This window comes from Chrysoperla carnea, chromosome 2 (genome assembly GCF_905475395.1).
Source record: "Chrysoperla carnea chromosome 2, inChrCarn1.1, whole genome shotgun sequence".
Lineage (NCBI taxonomy): Eukaryota > Metazoa > Arthropoda > Insecta > Neuroptera > Chrysopidae > Chrysoperla > Chrysoperla carnea.
This window is the reverse complement of record NC_058338.1, coordinates 68,428,599-68,447,545: the sequence shown is the minus strand read 5'-3', so window position 1 is coordinate 68,447,545 and position 18,947 is coordinate 68,428,599. Positions and strand designations below refer to the sequence as shown.

Genomic DNA, 18,947 nt, shown 5'->3' with positions numbered 1-18,947 from the left:
TCGATGATTTAATAGGACAAAAAAATTGCATAAAATATGGGAATATATTTACCACTGCCCACTAGTGTCTATTGAAATGCTTCGAGTTTCGCTAATATCAACCAAAGTGTAGCTACAACCAAAATTGTATTTAATTTTCCCACAAATGAAACGCAAACGTAGCTACTATAACACAGGGGACTTGAAAACTTTTTAATACCCTGCTTTTTAATCACCTACGATCGCGAAAAAATTGCCTATTCTGCTATAAGCATATTCCGCTACCAATCACTATTTTGTGTATTCAAAAAGGCAGTATTCATACATTTCATTTTTTCTATTAAAATAGCTCGATTTACCGTTCTAAATAACTTATAAAACTCGTCACAGTCCAATTGATGACAGCGTTCGTATCTTACAAATTCTCCGACTATAATTCTTCATTTCAAATATCGCAAGTACTTCATTTATATTATTTAGAAAAAATTGATGTATGAAGGCAGATGAATTACCAATCTATCATGGTTAAGATTTAGTAAATAATTTCGTAATCCAATAATCTTAATTTGCGTCAAATTTCGTTTGATCCATCGTTTAAATGAGTACCGTTCGACCCATTATGACTCACCACGAGTCACTATCCCTATCCCTATCGGTATATATTATAAATGTGAAAGTAAGCATGCTTGTTTGTTTGTTTGTTACGTTTTTTTTTAATGAAACTGTACAGCAATATAGCTCATATATTAGAATAACACATGAGCTATAATTTATAGATATATTTTTAAAAAATTAAAAAAATACAGAAAATTAAATTTAATTTGACATTTACCATTTTTTAAATTTGTACAGAAATCTTTTTGAACCATAAATTAAGAAATTCGGTAAAAATTTAAAAAATGGTAAATGTCAAATCATGGCCAACTATTCTGATATACTCAATGAATTATGACTATTTTACAATTTAACAAAATTGAAAACTGTGTATATCAAGAGAGGGTGGAGGCTATAAGGCGGTGGTTTTTACTTTTAAACCCAGTGAAACGGGCGGTTATCAATCTAGTATTTTCATAAAATCAACCCAAAAAAAAATATTTTACTAACCTTTGCTAAAAAAATGTTGATTTAGTATTTAAAATATAAATTTTTTTCATGTACTTCTTTCTCTCTTGTTTGAAATACATTATTTTGCTGAATTATTTTATTAAATTATTAAATTCTATTAAAATTATTTATTATAAATTAAAATATTATTGAATATTTTATTAACAATGTATGCTATATACGGTTATTTCTCAAATCAAAAACATGAATAGTGACAATTTCATAATGAAAAATGTTAATAATTAAATTATTAAAATATGTATGATAAATATTTATTTAAAAATTAAAATCGATGCATAATCAGTAAAATAATTAAAATAATTTATTGGATTTAGAGAATGTGTTTATTTCAATTATACTAGTATTATTATGAATCATTGGTTATTTAAAAAACAAACAAAAAATAAGGAGATAAATCACTTTCAATTTATTGATAATAATAAATATTTTTGTATCTTATCAAAAATGTTTTTCGAAAAATATTTATTTATTTACAAATAAATATTTAAATGTTATCACCCAAAAAATATGTATATATAACTATGGTTGGGTACAAATGTGATGATTCAAAACAATAGTTTTAAATAATTTTGAACAATATTATTTTTGACATGGGTCTATTTATTTTATTTTGTTAACAATAAATTCTTACAGGGATTATTAAAAACACGTTGAAATATTAACAATACAATCTTTTCATACCGTTTACTTATTTGGTATTAATGTGTAGGGCGTGCAAAAATTCAATTTAAACACAAATTAAAAAAAATTCTTCGCATAATATAATAAAAAATGTAAGACTTGTACCTAGAATAGGACGGGAAATACCTTTTTCTAAAATATATACGGTTTATATAACGATACAGATTTACGAAAAAATAGTTTTGATATGTTTATTTCAAAATTTTCAAGAAAATTTATTATCAGCTGTCCTAAAAAATTTTCTTGCTTATTTTGTACGTTATCTAACATTTATTTAATTATTTTTTTAAATAGTACAACTTGTATCGAATAGTTTGTGTAAAATGGTACAGGAATTTTATAATCGTTTTTTATTAAATTAACGTTATTGTATGCGTATTAAGGCATTATTTTTGACTAAGTAAGTATTTTAAAACAAAATTAAGGCTTATTTTATTTAAAAATTTGAATAATTTTTTTTAAAGAATTCAATCCCAAGTTTGTAACGCTTAGAAATATTGATAATACGGATAAAATTATGGTATACCGGTTCATAAAGTCACCTAATTAATCCATTTCGAACAAGAGATAAGAGATATCAAGCTGATATTCTTATAGCGTGCCCAAGACGTAAAAAGTAAGTTTCAGTTCGTAAATGAGCAGCATAAGTCAATTGGGACTTGCGCCTGTAGGACCCATCTTGTAAACCGTTAGAGATAGAACAAGAGTTTAAGCATACGAAATGTTCCTTCTAAAAAAATAAACAAGTCTTGAATTAAACATTTTTTCGTAAACATCACTGTTTACCCGTGAGGGCACAAATTATAACAAAACTTTGGTGTCCATTTTCTCAAAACTGTAAAAGGTAAGAAGTTAAAAATTTGCAGGGAGCTTCAGCTAATAGTTTTGTAAATCATTATCGAAAAACGATGAAAATTCTGAGAAATATTTTCGAAAATTTTCAAAAACCAAATAAACGGCTTGTTTTTAATGAGATTTTTTAGTTATATGCAAAATTTAAATTTTATCGATAGATTTAAAGATAATTTTGGACATAGCATATGGAACATCGCACATTCAAAACGATCAAATGGATGAAGGGCCTGCAACTTATTATTTTTTAAATACATATGTAACCCAACCTTTGATTATCACAAAGTTAACTTATCTACTTAGTGACGTCATGTAAGGATAAAGATAATTTATTATAAGTATGATAGGCATAAATCTTACGATGGCGTAAATAATTTCATTTTCAAGAAAATTTCTGGAATTAACTCGACATTCAGGAATACAGGACAACTGAAAGCATGATTTTGAGACTGTACTATTTTTCTATGGAATTGACTACAAAACAAAACAAAAATCTTTTCTGCTTGGAATTCGTGCTGTTCACTTAAACTTTGTTCCCGCAGTGAGTATCTATCTTTAGGATCAACTTTCGTTACGATCACACGAAGTTATGTCTTAAAAAAGGCTTAGATAAAACAGAGTATAACTAATACCTTTACTGATAATAATTATCTAATTATTAGGAATTCGGTCACACAAGCATCAAAACTAACGCACTTTTCTAAAGTGCACATTGTAATACGTTGTCTGAAATAAAGATGTTGTTGGTTATGAAACCAATTTTGTGTTGATTTTTGATACGGAATTTTCATTACACAAGACCTAATGTTTCGCTCTTGACCAGTATTTTTGTTTCACAATATACTTACAAAATAAAACAAAATCCGTCCTTGGTAGATTTAGATAAAATATATATTTTGAAATAAATATAAATAAATAATATATAGTTATTAGATAATAAAAGACATACAACTCCGATGTCTAATTAATTTGTATGTTTAATATTCTGTTAAATTTTTTAGTTAAGAGATACATCTCTCTAGCGTTTTTAATAAGAATTCACATCTTCGATAAAGAAACTTTGTTTTTAGACACTAACGTTCTATTGGCAACGTGCATGAGTTTTATTTCAGGCTGTTTCCACGGTGACCATAAACTACTATATTAATATAATTGTATGGATAGACAGATATGTATATACTTTATGGATAAATTAAAATTATTGAAAATAACAATTAGTTAAAATTGTTGCATTAGAAATTGTGAAAATAAGAAACGAAATTGAAAATTTTAAGGTATTTCCAGCATGGTATCTGCAGTTCCTATGCTAAAGCTATGGTTAAAATTTTTTTCGACATAATTTAACGAAAAATTGAATTTAAGAATTTAATAATGCTTACTATTAATTCCCAAAGTTTCAAAAATTTTGAATAATTATGCCAACGTCCCAATTTCGATCAATTTACGTCAAAATTAATATCTCGAAAGTGAAAATTAATTTCTAAATTTTTTTTTTAGAATTTTATTGTATAAACATTTTTTTCTACTTTTTCTTCAATATATAATAATATCATAAAAAATAGTTGGAGAGACCGGACATTTTACATGCTTTAAATGGGACATGACCCTCAAAATCGCGAACTTTGTCTTTAAATATCTCGCGATCTAAACGGCCAAAAATTATGAAATTTTAGGAATTCATAAATAAAGCTATTATAAACCCGAGAAAAAAAAATTCGGCCAAATCTGTCGAAAAGTGATTTCATGCTGGAACTACCTTAAATACAAATTAACATAATTACTAATTTAAAGTAGTACGAGCGCCAAGGCAAGTTTAGACTTGTGGTTGAAATTTTTTTACCTTATTTTAAACTTTGATAATGAATTTTGTTATAACTTCATGAATATAAACGAAAAATAAGATGAAAATTTTTCGATATCTGCCTTGGTTTTCGAAATATCGAAAGCTAAATAATAAAACAAAATTTTCAATTTTTGAAATTTTGAAAAATTTTATTCTCATATTTCGTCTTATTTGTCAAGTTATAACATAATTCATCATCAAAATTGAAAATATATATGTATTTAAATTTGTATCCCTAATACAGTGCACATACATCCTTAATTAGTCTGACACAACGGTTTTTTTTTCTTTTTTTAAATTATTTTTTAAGGTTTTAATTTTAATTTAAATAGTTTTTTTTTTTTCTACGGACTAGTTTTGGATAAATCAACGAAAACATATCATCAATCTACCGTTTTCCCATAACACCAATGATAAATATGCACTTGGCGCTCGAACAACCATAAATTTGTTAGAAATAGTATTAAATTTTCAAAGCAAATCATAGATACAATCCATAGATTTACATGTCCATCCAAGCAATTACATAAATAAAGTAAAAATAAATATGCAAAATAAAGTACAATAGAAATCGAGGGAAATCTTACTTGCCAAAATAAAGCCAATTCTGGCCCCATTTTAAAAACTGGAAACAACAACAATTTTCTGTGTAGAACTGCGAAAATTTATGGCAATATGGGGAAATGTAAAAAAGGCGAATCAATAATTATGGGGCATTTATTATAATTTCCTAATTCCTATCATGTCATTATCATAAGCGTTTTGAGTTGCTTCTGTTATAAATTTTTCGGGTTCTGCGTGGTATTCATCTGTCTCAATCATTGATATAACTATACATAAAACTGTAAATGAAATTTGTAGACGTTAGTTAAGTAACTTATAACGTTAGGTTGCTACTATATTGTGGCGGAAAGGAAGCGATGAAGTTCGAAAATTTGTACAGTAAGACGAATTGGAATACGGTTTTCTGCATTTGATTCGTTAGAGCATCCAAAAATTTTGTGACCTAAATTGATTTATAAGAAATTAAAAATATGCAATTGGAAAAAATAATATTCATTTTAAATTGACTGTAAATACTAAATTCTCAATTCGGTTAATAGTGATGAAAATGATTCCAAACTTGTTTCGGGTTTTTTTGGTTAAACACGAATATCACGACAGAATTGGTCTCCAAGGTAACTGGTACCCAGGGTGAAAGGTATCTCCGCCGTCTTTTAGAGTTTTTCGGGAATTTCTTTATATAATCAGTCCAAACTCGTTATCTGGAGGTTTTTGGGATCGCTGAACACGAATATCGCTACAGATTTGGTCTTCTAAACTGAAACTGTATGTCATTATTACATGATTTTTTAATATATTTTTCACGTAGTAATAGCAATAATTGACGGGGACAACGAGGGTACTATTCAGTAGGGGAACCAGGAACTTTGGAGACCGATTTTGTCGCAATATTGTATTCAGCAACCCTTATCAGACTTTTGGCTAATTTGAGTCTATGTCGGACTTGAACATGATAAATTATAAAAATTGAAGGAATACTTACTTTCCAGAACAATCACCCGCTTTGTTATATTCAACATTACAATCGACACAGGAAAACTTATTATTTATCCGACTACGTCAGAACAAAACGGAGAATTTATAACAATGATTGTCTCCCAATACGTAATAGATAGAATTGTTATAGGAAATAGGATCTGCAAGATTTATTTAATACCAAATCTGTGTTATATTTAATAAATTTTTTTATGTATTTCCAGCATGGTATTTGCAGTTCTTACACTAAAGCTGTCTTAAAATTTGTAGATAGAAATTAAATTTAAGAATTTAGTAGGACTTCCCAAAACCTATTATTATGCCTACGTTCCCAATTTTGACCCTAATTTACGTCAAAATTAATATCACCAAAACGAAAATTAGTTGTTGAATAATTTGATATATACCAATCCTCAAGAAAATGTCTTTATGGGGAAAATTGAGAATTTTCTTCGATAGTTTTTCAGTTTTACTCAAATGATTCATTATTCATTCTGATGCCTTATTGAAATATGCATTTTGGTTTAATCAAATTGTCAAATTTTCTTTACCAAGGCATCAAGAAACGATGATAGTTAATTTGCTTTAGATAAGCACAAATTTAACTTCTATTGTACTAAATATTGATTTGTTTGTTTTTTTTTTCAATTCAACGGATTTATAAAATGATCGGTTATCTGTCATATAAGAATACCAGAATAAATCGCAACTGCCAGGTATTTACATAATTGAAAATAATAATTAATTAGATAAAAATTAAATTGTAAAATTTTTTTTATTTTTCATTTAAATATAAATATAACAAACTTACATGCAACACCCTGCAATACTTTTTCAAAAAATAAACTTTTAGTATCAAAATTAAAATATTACAAAATGTGTTGTTATTTTACTGATTATATAAATACAAACCAATTAGTGATAATTTTTAAACTATAATAATTGCGAATTTGTATAATAATTTTGTTGTATATTTGTATTTTTAAAAACACTCTGTTATGCCACGCTTTTAAAAATTGTTTAAAAATTATGCACATATTAATATTGTTTTTTTTTTCTTAATTGTCATGTTTATAAATTTTCATGATTTATTACAATAATTTAATAAATTAATTAGTTTCAAATAGTTTAGTTTTTTGTTTTAATCATTTACAACCATTTACAAAATATTTTCAAAAATCAAACATTTTTATATGTTGAAATTGATATATTTATATTTATTAGTAATAATAAAATGTACAAAATATAAAACGTTTGGATATTATAATTTATTAAATATGATATATCATATACATAATATATTATTATTTATATAAAAGTTAATGGAGTTCGAGCACTGTATCAATGCGATACTATTTTTGAATCCTTTAACTTGTAAGATTGTAAGATCATAGAGTATATCACACAGTATTCTAATAAATATTACACATATACTACATTTTATATTATAACTTATATTATAAAACTGTGTGATATTATCTATGATCTTGCAATGTGTGTGATATTCTCTATGATCTCTTGACTCTTTGAACTAGCGAAATCAGACAGAATATTACAATCATACTCTGCGATTTAGGCTAAAAAATATTCTGCAACTGAGTTGAACCGACATTTCTTGGGTGAGTAAGTAAGTATGCAATCTAAAAGAAGAAAAGAGTTTTTTAAATAATTTCTAATTATGTTTGCTTTGTCGGCCATTTCATGATATATGACGTTATAATTTATTATTAGATTCTGCATTTATTAGAAGAAACATAGCACAAATTAAAAACGTCTTTCTCGATAATGTAAACAAGAGTATGTTTATACATTTAGGAACAAAACAATGTTTATATTCGGAGCTTTTCATTCATTTTTGGTATACTATTAACTTGAGCATTAAAATGAACCGCTGAACTTTATTTTAACAATTAGCTTGCATTTTACGAACAACTTTCAGCTTTAATCCTTTATCAGGTACCGTGCTAGTACTACTTTTCATATAATCATAAAATTTATATTATGCTTATTTATGATATGCGCACGCATCATATAGCAAACCAACATGGTATATACTTTAGTTGTGTTGTCAATGGATGTAAGCAGCGTATACTACCTACTATAAGTACATGCATAGAATATTGTAATACTATGACTTGCGTCACAGATATTACAATATTTATATCGTATATGAACAGAAAAGTTAGTAGAAGTAATTTGCCACTGTTAGTAAATTTTATTCAAATATTTGCTTAAAAAGTCACTATTAGAATCTACAAAGAACTTTTTATTTAATAATAGAAAAATATAATAATTAAAGATTGGATTGGCCCAAATCAGAAAACCAACCTAAAAAAAATAATAACGATTAGATTAGAAACCAAAAAACAAAGATATTTGAGATAATTGCTAAGAAGCTTTTGGATCAATAAGCTCGAAAAAAAGCTTCTGAATATAAATTTCTATCAGTTATCGTCAATAAATCCTGACATCACTAGCTGTTGATAAAAATTTGAGCAAACCACTCTCTTCTTTCATCTATCTCCGGCCTGTACGGCCAGTAGTTGTTTCTTTCTAGAATTCTACAGACCTATAGAAAAAAGACGGGTATTTTGTGCGGGTTTTGCTCAGTCCCTTCTTTATGCCATTGATCGTTACCAAGTAACGTCACATAAATAGCTTTGTTTAATCGACAAATGTTGGACTATTTGCAGTCTATGTAAAACAGACTGAAGCAGTCTATCATTTAAGTAGATTTGTTATCTCAGCTTTATTTGGGTTGGATTCAGTGAGTCAAATGGAAAGGAAGTGTCTTTACCGTACAATAAAATTACAAAAGAATACACTCTGTTCGTACAAAACATGATGTATATGTGGTGCCGCTACCGTGCGATTATGAAATATGCTTGTCAATAGACATGGCTACTCCACTCAGTGACACGAAGCAATATTCAAGGTGAGAATTACAAAAATTGACATTGTTACTGTACAATTTTTTCAGTTTGTTTTAAAAATTACTCAACGCATGATGATTATATAAAATTTTAATATTTTTATGTGAACATAATTATTATTTTTAACAACAAAAATTTTAAATTATTGTGTGTGTGTGTTGTTTTGAAGTGATGATTTAACAAAAAAAAAGTTTTGTTTCGTTCAGTTTTTATTTTATTTTGTTTGTTATGTGAAAAAATAAATAAATGTTGTTATTTATTAAAAATTTGTTATTTACATTTAATAGGAGAATTTGGACCCGTCATTGTTGTTGTTACTGAATGGGGCAAACAACGAATGGACCCAAATTTTAATGAAATTGGATCATATACCAGGTAAAATAAATAATACAATTGTTTTTTTTAAATATTATTTTATTGTGATGTCACATTTATATTATATTATTGACTTTCATTGTAATATAGATAAACGAATATTTTTAGCTTATACAAATTGTATTTTATTAATTTTTGTATAAATTCATAGCGGTTGATGTATTTTTTTTTTTTGTACCCATTGACGTTATTAGAAAACGTCTTGAAATGTTACCGGTAAACTTTTTTTTGAAGTTATTTTGCTGTACTTTACTTATCGAGTTGGCAAACAAACAATCTAAATTTTTTTTAAATTAGTAACGTTATCCAAGGCAAACCTAATTATTATTTACGTTATCTGGAACAAGAATAATAATTTAATGTTATCCAGAACAAACATAATTATTTTTTATGCTGTACAGAACAAACCTAATCGTATTATGTTATCCAAAACAAACCTAAGTGGTAACGTTACCCAGAACAAACCTAATAATTTTTAAATTGTCTTGAGTTTGCTAGAAAGTTTGACAAGTGACAGATCAATGTTATTTTATTATTAATTAATTCAAACGACGCTCGCGACGTTCCGTTTTTTTAAAGTTTTTCAGTTTATAACATATAATTTAAATATTTCAAATAAAACACGCATTAAAAGAATAAAAGTATCGAAATTGGTTCAAAATCCCGCGAATTATTTTCCCGCCAATTATTTTATTAATCTTTTCAAAAAGTAATTGGGTTTTTTAGAAAACATTTTAAGTTTTCTCATCGTAACTATCGTTATTTAAATTGTCAGTGGCAACGGGGAAACATTGTTCCGTTTTGTTACAAGAAAAATTCCTACCTTGTTATTTTTCTATAATATATCTTCAGTGGGAGCGCAGGTCAAAGTATAAGTAAAACATATATATTTGACTATAGGTTAAACGCTACCAACGCTCCAACCAGGGAATTATATTAATTGAATTACTTACTATTCTGTTTTACGCATCGTAGTTTTGTAATGGCATCAAGTCAGAGTAAAATTGGAAAAGATAATTTTTCTTTGAATTTGCAAAATAGTTAATTATAAATAATCTTTTTATGCTCTTAATTTCTATTTTTCTCGTTTTAATCAGGTCAGAAAATGTGAAATTTCGAGAAAACAAAAAGCATAGAAAATAATACCTTTCATAAATTTAATTGAGCTCATAATCACAGGATTCAAAATGGTTTTGTTTTTACAATTTCATTCCATTTTACAACCCCTTCAACGGTTGTACATTTCCTGCCATTTTTCTCACATATTTTGTTGTCAATTAGTTTCTTCTAACACACACAACAGGAAAATGAATTGTAGAAAAACACGTGAATTAAAAACCCGATTTGGACAAACCTACCTTTATCACAACTCAAAAAGCCAGACGAAAAAATTCATGGAAATTTCGCAGTCTAAAGTAATACTTACAAAAGTTATTGTTTATTATGAAGAACTAATAAAACTAAAACCCTTAATCGAAACCGCGGCTTTCTCAATATCACCATTTGTAAGTGTTATCCGACTATGTAAATATTAAATGTATAATTTTTTTTGTAGAAATGTATAAAAATTAAGGAATATAAAAACATATTTTTACTATTTCTTCGTCTATTTTAATGTTTATCAACTATTTCTTGTCGTATTAGGATCGGTATTTTGTTTACAAATTAAAGCGATGTCATTATTTTTGTCACTACATAATTATTATAAATGAATTAATATTTGTTAATATAATAATAATAATATATGTAAATGAAATTGTTTATTACAAAATATATGTATCTTTTTTATATTTTGCAACATCAGCTAAATTATTTCTTTTATATTTTGTATTTGATCAGCAGTAGTTTATTAGCCAAGTATTTAAATTTTATAATTGAAAATGAATTAATTTTTATCTGTCCTGTAATATATGCATGAGTTAGGTAGGTATTTGATTAATTGTGTTAAATAGTCAATCACTAACGTCAATCACCCTGTACTCTGTATATCCTGTATATGTAAAAAATGTATTAAAGTATATCTTTAGTCCCGAGTTTGTAACGTTTAGAAATATTGATGACATGAACAAAATTTTAATACAGATGTTCCTAAAATCACCTTATTAGTGCGTTTTCGGTTGTCGGCCCGTCCTTCTACACGATATTTCAAGAACGAAAAGATAAAGGCATCGAATTGAAATATTTTATAACGTACTCAGTTCGTTAAAAGTGACTGAGTTCGTAAATGAACAAAATAGGTCAATTGCATCAATGATCATTTGTATCATGGGTAATATAAAACAAATAAACAACTTTTGTTTTTTACATTCAATCGTAAATATCATTGTTTTCTCATGAATACGTAAAATTAGGGTAAATTATGGCGTCCATTTTCTCCAAAATTATAAAAGATAGAGAGTTGAAAATCTGTAAGTAGCTTCATTTTTCTAATTTATTAAAAATAATGCATACACTGATATTTAATACTGTCTCTACAGAGTATTACAGCAATTAACTCAGTTAATTGTTTATTTTAAAATTTTTAAAATAGTTGAACTCATAATTTATATTTTAATGCAATTTAATCGCGAAATGGCTTTTCTTAGAATAAGAAGGAATTAATTAAAATTTTAAAATTAGTAAAAGTATTCCGCGTTTCAACTAGTAAAAAAAAGAAATTTTTTTTACCATCTGTGGAATGATAATAACCATCAAAATGTGCTTAATTAATTAACATGCTGGGGGTATACCGATAAATAGATATTTTTCTCTATATCTCGAAAATGGTTCTCACAATTTTTTTTTTCAAAAACAACGAATTAATTTTGCAGTTGTGTTTGTATTGATTATATGTATACATACAATGTCTTAGTATTGTACACAGTTGTCACAAATTGTGCACTAATAATCATCAAGTTGTATTGATTATAACTATTGTACTACCTGAATCAATATAAATTGCAAGCACAAAATTTTATATTGAATATTTTAGTTATTCCATGTAATATATTATGTCAAGGTATAGTAGGTTTCGTCTCAAGTTGGTAACGATTAAAACTATTGATGCTTGAAAAAATTTTAGTATAGGTGTTCATAAAATCACCTTAAGAGTTCATAAAATCACCTTAAGAGTTCATTTCCGACTGTCTGCCTATCTGTTTAACGCATGTTTGGGACGTATAAAGTGAGGCTAAGTTCATAAATGAACAACATAGACCAATTGGGTCTTGGGTCCGTGGAACCCATCTTGTAAACCGTAAGAGATAAATGTAAAAAATATTCCTTATAAAAGAATAAACAAGTTTGATTGAAACATTTTTTCATAAACATCACTGCTTACCCGTGAGGGCGCAAATTGGGACAAAATTTTCCATTTTCTCTAAAACTATAAAAGATAGGAAGTTTAAAATTTTGCACGTAGCTTCAACTAATGCTTTTGTAAAACATTCTCGAAAAACGAAAAAAAAAATGTAGAAAATACTTTCGAAAATTTTAAAAATTTTCGAAAACCAAATGGCGGCCGTAGGATTGGTAATTTAAAGTAGTGCACTGATATCGATAATTTTCGAAAACCAAATAAATGGCGGCCGAAGGGTTGGTTAATTAAAATAATGCTATTCAATACTTTCTATACAGGGTATTTCATCAATTAACTCAATCAATTGTTTGTTTTCACTTGTTATTATGTGAAATTCAAAAAAATTAAAACCTAAAAACAAAATAAAAATGATAGGAACATACTCGTATTTATGTATAATAATAATTAGTATAAATACGGCATACAATTGTGTCTCAATTTGATAATGCATGATTAATGTGAAACATGTTACGTAAGAACGAGTTTTTATTATAAAAAAGAAACATTAAAAAAAAAAAAACATTAGCAGAAAAATCAAAAATAATTGAAAATTTATTTTTTTTTTTTAACAAAAAATGTAAATGAAAAACTTTTCTGAAACAATCGAACTTCACGCATTTGTTTTAATAATTTTTTTTCATTATATATGGTACTACCTAGTTTTAGAATTATATACAATTGAAAACACCTACGATTATTTTTACGACTTTTATCGCTTTACAATTTATTTTCTTATATTATACATGTATGTACGTGTTTACGTATTTGAATTCCATTTTGTGTGAGATTAGAATATTTTATTTAAAATAAAATTATTTCAAGTCAATATATGAACAGTATTAGAACTGCAACACCCTTCAAAAGTATTTTATAAAGAATTTTACCGGCAAATTTCGTGTACAATGTTACAAATGCAATATATACTCTTGAAAAATCTTCTTAAAATTGGGTAGTAACATGAAAATTTTATATTAAAATAAATAAATATAAATATGAACTGTTTGAATTGGATGTTAATTGAAATTCAATAACAGTAAGTATCTCTTTAATTATCTAATTAAGCTACTTACAGATCAAAATTACTTAAAATTTAGATGGAATATATAAAATTTTAGAGGATAAATTGCCTGAAGTCGACTTTGCCATATAACGATTAAAAATGAAAAACTACTAAGTCTCTATGAGGTGATATGTTCGGTAATCATTATAAAATAGATTTTTTATTCTAATTGTCATGATTTTATGCAATAAATAACAGTAACTTAATGTAATTGATAGAACGCATTTTGAATAAATGTCTAATTAAAACACATTTTCGAGATATTTAAGTCTTCTCTGGCTCAAGAGAGAAAAATTCAAGGAAAGGATACTTTAGAATCAATTTTCTATACACCTATACCTACCTCAATATTATTTAAAAGCGTAGTTTAGTGAAGAAAAATGAAATGAATACTTTTCCAATCAAAATGTATCCATAAATGACTAAAGTTACGGAAACTTTTTCTAAGAAATTTTACTTCTCTTGAGACATTTTTGTGAAATAAATGATTTTTTTTTTTTCAAGTTAATCACAAAAATATTGTATCCTATTTTACAAACGTACTGTGTGTCAGATTTAAGATGGAGCCTCATTTTTTAAGATATTTTACCGAAATCATTGGGTTTTTCATTCCATAGCTCACTAGTTATCAAATTAAGCATAAGCTTTTATGATCAGTGTTCTATGGAATGTAAATACTGGACAAATTGATAATTTAATAGTGTTATGTATTCACACACTGTATAAAAATCTCCGAGTACAATTCTCTCCGTTGTTTCCTCATTCCCCTTCAATGTTCTTCTATTTTTCTTATCTTATCAACCGGTTGGTTAGTAGATAGATTAGTGGCAAATTTTTATTGTTTTATGAGATGAAAAACTTTTTTTTGCAAACCTTGTGTATATTTCCATAATAAAAGTAAAACAAAGGACACACGCCGCGCCTCAGCCACGCTGGATGGTTACTGATGATGGCAGGATGCTTAATACACGCACGCACTCTCAATCTATGTAAATACATAAAATTTAAACATAATATCTTTATGTTAAATATGTATATAATTTTTACACAATTATAGAGAATATTGAAGTAAATTAACTAAGATTATGTGTTTTGAAGGTAATGTAGAAAAAACTTCTAAAAAAAATATATTTATATAAAATATAATACCATGTGTACTTTATACACACGTTTCTAATAATTATTATCAAAATAATATGTATATAGAGTTGCAAATTTATTGAGGGTGGAATTAAAACTAATTTTAAGATTGTATGACCATTACCGTTAAAAAACCCCGTAATATTAGATAGGAAAATAGTTTCCTGTGAAACTTTTTCAAATCAAAAGTTATAGAAAATGTTATTCTCTATTTAAATGATCCCTACTATTTTTGTTGTACGACGCCCGGTTCACATGATATTTGTTAAAACGTGTTTTCCAAGATGGCGCCTGAAGCTCACGCCCCTCCGTCTCGAAAATTTGGATTTACACTCGGAGGATACCCCTATACATATTCCAACACGAAAACCGTCCAACACGTCGATTTTCGCTGATTTATTAGAATTTGATGTTTATATCTTGAATATCGAATTCAAAAATGAAATTATGAAAAAGAATATATAAATATGTGGCTCAAGTATTATTTTAACCACAAAATGAAACGAAAACCCCCAGAAAGCATTAAAATTTTGTATATAAATAGAAGTATTTTCATTCAAAAAGTTTTTTAATATAGACATGAAAATTTTGTTTCTGGGATAGATGCTTCTTATTGGTTATATATTTTAAAATTATTTTTGTAATATACATGATATCCGGAAAACACGAAACCTATCAAAGTTGTATTTTTTTAAATAGAATATCCTGTATATTATTTTATTTTGAGATTCTATGGTCAAAGTGAAAATGAGTTTCAAAGTTTACCTCGCTTAAACTTTTTAAACGATTTTCGAAGTAGGTAATACGTATTTCCTGATAATTGATAGAGTTTTGTGTCACTATTGTGATTAATTGAATCACGCAAACAGGTTGTCCCAAATTATGACTAAAGAATTATATGTTTTTAACGGTAATAACTTGTTCAACTAAAATACATAACACCCTGTATTTTATGTCAACAGTAGACAAAAATTGAAATTCTTTATAAAATAACATCAACTCTCCTATAGCTAACCGATTATGATTTCATGGGAAGCGCACATTTTTAGAATATTTCGTGTCAAATAATGAGAATAATTCTGTTTATTATAATTTGCCAAGTTCTGATAGAATATGGGTTCTGAAATTTTTATACTTTACTTTGAGAAATTGCTCGTTTCAGAGTTAAAAGAAAATAGACTAATTACTAATAATTGGGTATTTGCATGATTTTTTGCTTTATTAAAAACTCATTGAAAATTATTCATGTAACAAAAAGCCGATTTTTTTCGAATAACTAAGAAAATTACCAAAATAATGGAGTAGCTATTGTATACCATATATAGCTATGCTATAGCATATGGCTGATAGACGCACTGACGTCTTTGTTTTTATCGGATCTCTTTGTTTAATACCTGTCATCTCGCTTACGGTTTTTTTATATATTTTGTTAAGTAATTCGAAAAATAAATTTCATGTAAATAAATAATTGCCTCTTTGTTTGGACTGTTGTTGATAAAAAGTGCTAGGAAGTCATTACCCCTTCACGATTTTCTAATCTGCCTGTACTTACAATATGTATATAGAATAGGTACTAACATTGTTATCTTGAGTATTTTTTTTAAGTAATTAATTAGTTTATGAAGCATTTAACCTCGGTTTGTTATAAAAACATGTGTAACATAAACCACAAACACACTTACATCTATACAATATATATATTATCGTTACTTATTAAATTTTGCTAACGAATTCCAAGCGAAACATTTTTCATGCTGTAAGGATTAATTTATGGTCTAAAAGGTGTCTTGAGGTGTTAAATTACAAAAATTCATCGCTCAGATGATTTTGAATTTCGACAATTAGAATTGAAACCATAATTTTCGGGAAATTGTTAAAAAATAATTATAGTGCTATCATTTCTATCTATATCTTACATATTTAAACAGCAATTCTTGTAATCTAAATCAACTTCTCTCCGACAATAACACAGTACTCTCCAAACTCAATTATTACCTCAAAGCCACAAAATTAATTAATAAAATATAACATTAATACACTGTATATTATTGGCTGTACATATGACCTAAGCTGTTTAACGTACAGCCGTTAAACTACATTAATAAAAAAAAATCTTTTATATATATAAATCAACAATCTCGGAAATGGTTCCAACGGTTTTCATGAAATTTAATAAGCAAAAGGTTTCGGAGTGCAAAATATGACTTTTCCTGACATGTATTGGCGAAGTATGGACATGGTACGTAGTTCGCTTCGTATGTATTGTAAAGTGTGAAGTCCGTGTGACTTTGCCAGTTTTGGTTAATAGAGAGCTGGTGGTGGAATTCACATTCACATTAGTACATTCAAATTGGTATTTGTGTGGAGACATTTTAAACGGTTCTTATATTAGTGATAAAATTTGTGTCTTTTTTACTAAATTTATCGAGCAAAGCTTGGTCATCCAGGCTCTATTATTCATACCATAACTGTAGGTATTTTTATTCTATTTCAAATAGAGAAATTTTATGCTTTTTAATTATATATTTAACTAAAAATTACTAAGAAAAATTAAAAATTTTTTTTTAAATTTATTTTTCATATAATTTTACAATTGAAAACGATTTTTCTAAACTGCTATTCAAACGCCAGTGACGTCAACATATCGCTTTAGTAATACCAACGCACGGATAAGTTTTAGATGGAAACAAGCCAAAAAATGTGAATTGAACGTGATTCCGTTTGGCTCCTAGCTCAACGAATATCAAGACGTTAGAATCAAATCGTTTTTTTATTCAAAAATAAAATTATTTTTTATTAATAATTTAAGGTATTTCTAATGCCATGCGTCTAAAAATATTTCGGGCGGAAAATTTCAAAGATGTAGTTTTTGACGGAATAAAGATGTAAACAAAATTTTTTTGCCATTGACCGTCTCTGTTAGCTTCTATAAATTTTCAAAGTTGCCGATATTGAACTTGTAAAGGATAGAAATTCATACAATTTAGAAGACATTTTATGGATTTTTAGGGGAAAAATTAGGGATTTTTTAGCCTAATTATTATGTAATTGACCGTTTAATTTACAAAAAAAAAAAAAAAAAAAAATATATTTTTTGACGAATATTAATTTTTTACATTTAAACTTTTGCTCTATCTGTGACGGTTTACAAGATGGGTCTTACGAACCCAAGACCCAATTGACCTATGCTGCTCATTTACGAACACGACTTCACTTTTTGCGTCTTGAGCATACTTTACAAATTTCAACTTGATATATTTTTTCGTTTTTGAGTAATCGTGATGACAGATGGACAGACGACAGACAGACAGACAACCGGAAACGGGCTAATAAGGTGATTTTATGAATACCTATACCAAAATTTTGTTCATAGTATCAATATTTTTAAGCGTTACAAACTTGGGACTAAACTTAGTATACCTTTGTATATTTCATATACATGGTATAAAAACAAAGATTATTTTTTGACGAATATTAAGTCTATTCCAGACTATTATACTATACTATTCCAATTTTGAAATAATTCAAATAATTATTCCAAAATTATTAATAAAAACACTGACCTTTCTTTTCTATGGTGCTATTATGTGTAAGTTTATTTATTTTTAGCTGGTTACTTGGTCGTGAATATTATTTTTAATATATTCAAAATTCCCACGCTTCATTATTAATCATTGAATTGATTGAAATTTTATTTACTTACAATGAAACTGTCTGTAATTTGAATTACAAATACTATTAACCTTTCCCTCTTTTTACAATTTTTTTGTAAAGATCAAACGTGTTGTGATTTTCCATCATTTGTAAATGGATAACGGAATTTCCAGAAAATATATGAATGATAATTACTTTTTGAGTCTAGTTCCGTTGAAGTTCAATTGAGTAATAATTAATTATTTACGATTATTAGTAAATGAAAATTTTTATTATTTTTGATTGTAAAAAATGTATGTTCATACAAATTTTAGTTTTTAATTTAATAAGTTCATTTTTTCCTAAAGAAGATATTTCACCAAAATCTGAACTTTAAACTCAACCTAGTACAAATTAACAAATAGGCCCGATTCCTAATATTTTGTCTAG

At 26.9% G+C, this 18,947-nt stretch overlaps 1 protein-coding gene across 1 annotated transcript in view; it reads left to right on the top strand.

Moving 5' to 3' along the window:
* The first annotated feature begins 9,238 nt into the window (after window positions 1-9,238).
* Window positions 9,239-18,947, top strand: part of LOC123292876 (putative uncharacterized protein DDB_G0282133) — a 36,849-nt gene continuing 27,140 nt past the window's right edge. Inside the window, exon 1 of the mRNA XM_044873589.1 lies at window positions 9,239-9,327. The gene's annotated coding sequence lies outside the window, so the exon portion shown is untranslated. The remainder of the gene's footprint in view (window positions 9,328-18,947) is intronic.